General features: G+C 52.1%; 1 long non-coding RNA gene across 1 annotated transcript in view; it reads right to left on the bottom strand.

The window, feature by feature from the left end:
- Nucleotides 1-749: 749 nt before the first annotated feature.
- LOC119957931 overlaps nucleotides 750-8973 on the bottom strand; it is a 37410-nt gene continuing 29186 nt past the window's right edge. The window contains exon 2 of the long non-coding RNA XR_005458945.1: nucleotides 750-1193. This is a non-coding gene — a long non-coding RNA (uncharacterized LOC119957931). The remainder of the gene's footprint in view (nucleotides 1194-8973) is intronic.

Below are 8973 nucleotides of genomic sequence, written 5' to 3'. Positions count from 1 at the left end.
TTGGCCAGAGCCACACTCCGCGGTACTGACCCGGATCCCCTAACTGAATCTGCTGGAAAGCTGCTCTGAGGCCAAGGCAGGACAGAGCAGTGCTCGTGTTGGCTCCTGTACAAAGCTCCAAGGCCTACAAGGGGGGGGGGAAAACCAAGACTCAAAATAAGGCAATATAAAGATGATTTATTGAGGTATGGTTTTGTCAATTGTGCCAATGCAATTAAGGATGCCAAGTCCATATGCAGGGAGCCCCTCACTTTATTACGGCCGAATTCCAGTCAATAACTCTAGGGGCTGGAATGGAAATTGTATAGAACCCCTTGGGCTGTATGACCTGCATTGAATGTATATGGTAAAGCAACTTGAACAGGTAGACAACTTAAATACCTTTGCACCTCTTTAATGTTTCTTTTTAAATGTTGCTTTCTTTGTTTAAAAAAAATTAATGGAGTACCCAATTATTGGGACAATTTTTAGTGTGGTCAATACACCTATCCTGCGCACTTCGGGTTGTGAGGATGAGACCCTTGAAAACACAGGGAGAACGTTTGCACAGTGGGTCGAACCCGGGTCCTTGGTGCCATGAGTCAGTAGTGCTAACTACTGTCACTGTGCTGCCCCTGTAATGCTGCTTTGACTGTACTGAAGCACCTCGAGTGCAACATGATCTATGCAGAGAACCTGAATGTTATTGCACTTTGTGTTTTGGCCATTTTTGAAATGTTTGTCATCTTCATTCTAACAGAGAATACAAGTGTTTGTAATGTTCTTTATTACCCAGTCAAAACACCTCCAACTGCAAATGTGAATATCATTCCACTTTCTTTTGTATGACAATTTGAAATGTTTTATAATGCCTCTCTCAGATATTTTAATATGTATGTTTTAGCAACCAAATTCTGGGGCTCTCTTAGCTATGAAGGCTGAGGCGGTCTTGTGGCACAGTGGATGGTGTACCTTGTCTTTGGCCGAGATGCTCTTGGTTTACTGCCAATCTTGGTTTACTGCCAGACCGACTGGTCAAGGAAGATGTGTTCACATCATGGCTTTCGGACCATCAGCCTGTAAACCCGTCCAAGGTGGTAAGTGTGACAGAGGGAGTTTCCTGGTTAGCCATATTGCAGACTAACGGCAAACCACAGCAGGGCTCCCTGGGCCATTCCAATGGAAGTCCATGGCTCTCTCTACTAGCTTGGTACCTGAAGGAGGAGATATAAAATGTCACTTTAAATTTTCCAATTGAGGGGCAATTTAGCGTGGCCAATTCACCCATCCTGTACATCTTTCAGAGACCCACATAGAGCATGCAAACTCCACACTGACAGTGGGCTGGGATCGATGGTACCATTTCAGGCATTACCATGCTAACCACTGCATCACCATGCCGCCCTAAAGACTTGGCGTTTTGTTAGCCTTTTTTGATTATTTCTTGTATCTGGTCATTGCACTTTTCTGTGACCAACAAGTCCTGTTGTTGGATTTTGAACCCAAAAGTTCTGATCCAGAGGTGGAGACGCTTACACTGACGCTTACACTGCCACAGGACTGCCTAGATACTTTACTGGTCTATGTACATGGGTTCTCGAGCCTCTTTGGACCTCCACCTTTTTCAAACCTTTTTATATGGACCCCAATTGGACAACCTTTCACTTGCCTATGGTGGACAGTTTGCCCCACTCATTAACTTTCTTTTCTGTAACTTTGTGCTGCTTTGAGGCAGCACGGTAGCATAGAGGTTCTCCAGGGTCCCAACTTCCATTCCCGGCTGGGTCACCTGTCTGTGTGGAATCTGCACGTTCTCCATGTCTCCATGGGCTTCCTCCAAGATGTGCAGGTTGGGTGGATTGGCCATGCTAAATTTCCCTCAAAAGGTTAAGTGGGGGTTACTGGGATAGGGTAGATATGTGAGCTTGAGTAGGGTGCTCTTTGTAAGGGCTGGTGCAGACTCGATGGGCTGAATGGCTTCCTTCTGCACTCTCGTGTTTCTATGGATTTATATGGACCATTGGCTGCTCTCCTCTTGAAGAGTGCTGACTGGTGGTGATTTAACCTAAGGATCACCTCGCCTGGGGCCACCTCAGTCAGTACGGGAATTGAACCTGTGCTGTTAGCGTTGCTCCACATCACTATTCAGCCAACTGAGTTAACCGACCCCCACACAGGAGGGTTGGAGGAGCCCCGATTCCACCATCTCGTGTTGATTGAAGACACAACGGTGCAGGATTGGATTACCAAGTGAGCGGGAAGAGCCCAGGTTACACCCCACAGTCTGTGTCAGGGTGGCATGAGAATCCTAGAATGGTCACGGTGCAGATGGCCTCCATGTCTGCATGGTCTCTGCCTTTTCCCCATTGCCCCCATATCTGCAGGGCTATGTCTGACGATGCAGTTGAACTGCATCTGCCAGGATCTTCATAGTGGTGCTGACTCAAGGGGCTGAATGGCCTCCACCTTTGTCATGGTTTTATTTTGTTTATGGAAACATGTTGCACAGAATTGGTCGCAGTTAGGAGATGGCGGCACAGTGGAATGTCATTGGACTAAGAATTCTCAGGGGTAGATGACAAGGGTTCAAACTTGGGAGGGGGGTTCAAGTTTCTCTTCCTGACAGCTGGTGGAATATAAATTCAATTGAAACCTCTTGTCCATGCAAGTCTTCAACCTCATCCCTACGCCGTTCAGAGGTCCCCACGTTCAAGAGGACCACCATCATACCGGTACCAAAGACTAACCGGGCAATGTGTCTCAGACTATCATCCGGTGGACTTGACGTTGATTGGAATTAAGTGCTTCGAGAGGTTGGTCATGAGGCCCATCAACTCCATACTCCCAGAATACCTAGATCCACTGCAATTCGCACACCGCTGCAACCAGTCCACAGCAGACGCCATCTCCCTAGCCGTACACTCATCCCTGGAGCATCTCAACAACAAGGACTCTACATCAGGCTCCTATTGACTCCAGCTCCGCCTTCAACACCATAATCTTAACCAAGCTCATATCAAAGCTCCAAAACCTAGGAGTTGGTTCCTCACTCTGCAACTGGATCCTCGACTTTCTGACCCATAGACCACATTCGGTAAGGATGAACATTACCTTCTCTGTGAAAATCCTCAGTACCGGCTCCCCACAAGGCTATGTACTTAACCCCCTAGTATACTCCCTATGTGCACACGACTGTGTGGCAAAAAAAACTCCATCTACAAGTTTGCTGGCAACATGACCGTAGTGGGTTGGATCTCGAACAACGATGAGTCAGAGTAGAGGAGGGAGATGGGGAACCTAGTGGAGTGGTGGAATGACAACAATCTCTCCCTCAATGCCAGCAAAAAGAGCTGATCATTGACTCCAGGAAGCAATGATGTGGAGATGCCGGTCTTGGACTGGGGTGAGCACAGTGAGAAGTCTTACGCCACAGCTTCCCCGCTGTTAGCAGACTCCCAAACAACCTTCTCATGGACTGAACTGATCTCTTCCAAGTAGTGCTGCACCCCTGTATGCCTCCTGCTGCCTATGCATTTTCTTTTCCATGTACGGAATGATTCTGAAATGTACACAGAACAGTACTTTTCTCTGTACCTGGGTACATAGAACATAGAACAGTACAGCACAGAACAGGCCCTTCGGCCCTCAATGTTGTGCCGAGCCATGATCACCCTACTCAAACCCACATATCCACCTTATACCCGTAAGCCCCCCCCCCCCCCCCCCCCCCAACCTTACTTTTTTATTAGGACACTACGGGCAATTTAGCATGGCCAATCCACCTAACCCGCACATCTTTGGACTGTGGGAGGAAACCGCAGCACCCGGAGGAAACCCACGCACACAGGGGGAGGACGTGCAGACTCCACACAGACAGTGACCCAGCTGGGACATGTGACAGAAAAATGGTGGCCAGTAATCTATCATCGATTGAGTCTTGCGAACATGCACGCAGAGCTTCGTCCCTCCTGTTATCCGACTCCTAAATGACCCTCTTATGGGCTGACCTGATTAATACTATATTCCTGTATGCTTTACCCGATGCTGGCGTCCATCTATTTACATTTGTAGACCTTGTGTTGCCTTATTATGTATTTTATGTCCTGGGTCACTGTCTGTGTGGAGTCTGCACGTCCTCCCCCTGTGTGCGTGGGTTTCCTCCCGGGTGCTCCGGTTTCCTCCCACAGTCCAAAGATGTGCGGGTTAGGTGGATTGGCCATGATAAATTTTCATGTACTAAATGATCTGTTTGAGCTGCATGCAGAAAAAATACTTTTCACTGTGCATCGGTACAGGACAATAAACAATTCCAAGCTAAAGACCCATCTGGTTCACTAAATGTCCTTCTTGGGGAAGGAAATCTGCCCTCCTGGTCTGGCCTGCATGTGACTCCAGACCCTCCAGCAATGCTCTCTGAAATAGGCTCGCAAGCTAATCAGCTTGTCGACAAACTTGAAAAGTTTCTGCAGCATCCCCAGTGCTCGGATATACACACACACACACACACTCTGCCTTTTTTTGAAGTTGCCTTGATGTGCAAGTTTTTAATTTTTTGAAGGCAGCGCAATAACAAACGAGACTTATCTCCAGTCAGTACCTCACCGTTTACAGGAAAGCCTTGTGCCTGGGTGGTGTTCCTTCCTCAGTCAAGGCGAGCTTTCCCCACAAGGCCGGAACAGCTCAGTGACTAGTCGCTCTCGGAATGTCAACACAACCAGTGTCTGGGGGGGGAAAGACGGGGAAGTGAATTCTCTCACACTCTCTCCCTCGGGCAGGGGAAAGTGTTTTTTTTTAAATACAAACCACAGCCCCTGCAGGCACATCTGTAACTTTTACATTTACTGCAGTAAGAGTCTTAAAGCCACTGCTTATTCCAGATCCGGTTATTCCTGACAATCCGTCCTCGTGTGTTGAGATGGTCAGACTGCCATCCAGACACTCCCACGAGGGGATAGCAAAGTTCAACTTTCGCCCCTGGGCGCTGGAGGCTGTAGGAAAGGGCCAGGTGCAGAACCAAGCAAAGCCCCTGTGTCCAGTTTAAACTCTAATATCTCAATTTCATGCCCGCAGGAAGAATTCATATACCCCAAAAGCCGAGAGCTGTTACTCCACCCTCCCTCAACACACACACACACACACACCTCCCACACACCTCACACACACACACCACCACACACCTCCCACCCACACACACTCCATCACACACACACACGTGTGCACCTCATCCAACACACACCCCATCCCACACACACCCCCCTCCCCCTATCATGATATCCACTCATGTATATAATGAGGTGCAGACAGGCAGTGATTGACACACAAAGACCACTAAGTACAGCCAATCACCAGACAGGACACTACCACTATAAAGCCAGAGGGCACTAGGTTTCCCGCGCACTCTGGACCCAGCCACTGAGATAGTCAGAGTCCATGAGCTAGCCAGTGCAAACACCATGCGGTAGCTAGTAAATCTGGTCAGGCTAGCATCAGGTCTCCAGTCAGTTCAGTATAGTGTCGACCCGCAGCTGAATATGTTTATCAGTTCTATTGTTGAATAAAACAGTGTTGGATCTTCTCCAGTGTTAGACGTCTGTTTCTAGCTTCCCTGCAGCGAGTGCAGTCCACATCGAACCAACCTGCCCAACACATCAGCCCCCACACGCACCCCTATCCCCACCCACACACACACGCACCCCTCCCCCCACACATAAACTCCTCCCCACACACGCACCCCTCCCCCACACACACGCACCCCTCCCCCACACACAAACGCACCCCTCCCCACACAAACTCCTCCCCCCACACACGCACCCCTCCCCCACACGCGCACCCCTCCCCCCCACACAAGCGCACCCCTCCCCCACACACGCACCCCACACACTCACCCCTCCCCCCACACACACGCACCCCTCCCCCACACCTCCCCCACACGCACCTCTCCCCCCACACGCGCACATGCACCCCTCCCCCACACACACACACACGCACCCCCCCCACACGCACCCCTCTCCCCCCACACGCACCCCTCTCCCCCCACACACACCCTCCCCCCACACGCACCCCTCCCCCCACACACACGCGCACACCTCCCCCCCCCACACGCACCCCTCTCCCCCCACACGCACCCCTCTCCCCCCACACGCACCCCTCTCCCCCCACACGCACCCCACTCCCCCCACACGCACCCCACTCCCCCCACACGCACCCCTCTCCCCCACACGCACCCCTCCCCCCCCACACGCACCCCTCCCCCCACACGCACCCGCACACCTCTCCCCCCACACGCACACCTCTCCCCCCACACGCACCCCTCTCCCCCCACACGCACCCCTCTCCCCACACGCGCACTCCTCCCCCCACACGCACCCGCACACCTCTCCCCACACGCACCCCTCTCCCCACACGCACACCCCTCACCCACACGCACCCCTCTCCCCCACACTGCACCCACCCTTCCCCTCGACACAGACCATCCCCCCACACATGCTCCCCTCTCTCCCCCACACGCTCCCCCCACACCTCACCCGCCACACACGCACCCATCCCCACCCCCTCACACAACCGCCCACATACACCCCTCCCCCGCACACATACCCCTCCAACCTCCCCACACAGACACCCACATACACTTGCCCTCCCCAGACGCACACCCCTCCCTAGACACACACACCCCTCGCCCCTATACAGTCATACACCTCTTGCCCCCTCCCCCCCATACACCTTCTCCCCCCCCCCCCCATACACAGACACACAACCCTCCCCCCCCCCCACAGGCACACACAGCCCCCTCCCCCAGGCACCGACTCACACACACACACCCCCACACATCTCCCCACACACATACACACTCCTAAGCAAGGGTTTTAAAAATAAATGTTTATAAAAAGCTGCTGGCCGGCCGTCCCGGGCTATTTAAAACCTCTCTCCCTCTCTCTGATGGAGCCGCTGTCTGGGAGAGGGATTCCCTCTGACGTCACCGCCTGGTTACCAGTAAACAGCCGGCTACACAGTTCCATATTTGGGCATCTACGTCAGGGATCCCGGGGAGGAGGAGCCGGGCCACTCACAGGGGCTTTTATCGCTTTTTCCCCCCTATAAAGGGGAGCGGGGAGGCTGCGGAGGGGCTTGTTGGCAGCGGGGGCTCGGCCGGCTTCACTCCTGTCCCTTTGGAGCGGGCTCCCGGTGGGCTTTCCCGGCGGAATTCGGCCCTTTGCGGCCCCCCTCGGCTTGTTGCTATTCTAATGAGGCTGACGTCAAAGGGAGACGCTGGTATAAAAGAGCAAATCCGAGGAGTTGGTTCATTCATAAAGTCAGAGCGGCGGAGCGGGGACGCAGGGGCGCTCGCGTTTTACTATCAGCAACAGCAGCAGCAGCAGCAGCAGCAACAACAACAACAACAACTTCGCGCCTCTACTTTTTCTCCACCGCCTCCCATCTGGACCCCCAGAGTTTGTGCAGCCACCACCAGGAACCCCCAAAAAGCCAAGAAGCTGGATTTAAGGGGCGACAAATCCTGGCTCATCACCGACTGGGAGGACATGTACCAGGGGTTCTCAGGCGACTTTGACTCGGCTTCTCACTGCAGCTCCTCTCCTTCGGAGCCCCAGTACCTGTCATCCGTGGACTCCTTCAGCCAGAGCGTGGGGAGCCCCACAACCGCAGCCCAAGTGAGTTCCTTTTCAGCTGAACTTTTGCCTGCAATGTACTGTTTGCACACATCAATGATTCGGTGTGTGTGTGTGTTTTGGCAAGCATGAACCCAAACTTTCTCTTTGCCCCCCCCATTCAACTATTCCCCCCCCCCCCCCCCATTCTACCATCCCCAATCTCCCTCCACTCCCCTCATCCCCATTCCCATCTCTATTCCACCATCCCCATTCCCATCTCTATCCACCATCCCCATTTCTGCATCAGGACCAGCATTGCTGGCCCCTCTCTCGTTGGTGACCCACAATGTCACAATATCAATGTTGGCAGTGTGCAAGCGTTTGCTGGGGGAGGGCAGTTCTCTTTTTTTTAAAGTTGCTGCAAAATAAATGGCCAGCCCCATCCAGTGCAAAGGGGGATCGTGTCCCTGGCTCTGCATTCCGGGAATGGCATCGATCGGAATCGGTCTATCGATCAGCGGGGGTTATCGATTTCCGAGGCTATTATGGAAAAGCGCCTCCAAGCCTGCACTCCGGGCTACGTGCGTAAGGTTGACGTATTGGAATGCTCCTGGTGACGTTACGCACGCCGCGGCCCCCCCTCCCTCCCCCTCGCCCCACCGACGCGCTGACGTCTGCCACGTTCTATTTTGGAACGTCGCTAGGCGACCACGCTGTCGTCTCCGATCTCACGCACGGGGCTCCGCCCACAGAGAGCCAGCCCGCTCCTTTTTCTTCTGAATGAATGAATGATTGGATCGAGTGGAAGCTTCTGCTACTGTTGCTTGAGTGACAGCCGCAGTTCATCCACCCCCACCCCTTTACCCCGTGCATTGCAGCCGAGGTAATTTTATATCTTTTAAAAAAAATATATATAGTAAAGCAAAAACTTGCTCCTGCAGATGTTGGATATACCCCCTTCAAAAAAAAAAGGTGCTGTCAATGTTTCAGGTCCAGCAAATGACTCAAGAAAAGTAAAGTGCAAAGGTTTTTCTTAGCACTCTTTTTTAAAAAAGATAATTTTTATAACTTTTTTAAAATCCAGGCTGAATCCAGCAGTTCCACATGAGGAGAGATTGCTCCTAATAAGGGAGGACATTTTCGACCCATGCTGTGCATGTTAGCATCTCAGTTAGTCTCACATTTTCTCCCAATTGAAGTTTGAAGTATTATTTGTTTACTGTGGGATTTAACACTAGGTTAGGGGATGGAAAACATAAGGGCTTCTTCACAATCCCTTTCCTCCAATGGCAGAATTAAAGGTTGAGAATCAGGAGGAGGCGTTCTGGAAAACATCCCTCCCTCCGCCAACACTCCTCTCCATAACACCCCTGCCCTCTCAAATAAA

The sequence above is a fragment of the Scyliorhinus canicula genome, chromosome 27, assembly GCF_902713615.1.
Source record: "Scyliorhinus canicula chromosome 27, sScyCan1.1, whole genome shotgun sequence".
NCBI lineage: Eukaryota > Metazoa > Chordata > Chondrichthyes > Carcharhiniformes > Scyliorhinidae > Scyliorhinus > Scyliorhinus canicula.
The sequence above is the reverse complement of the archived record's forward strand: the minus strand, read 5'-3'. Positions and strand labels throughout refer to the sequence as shown.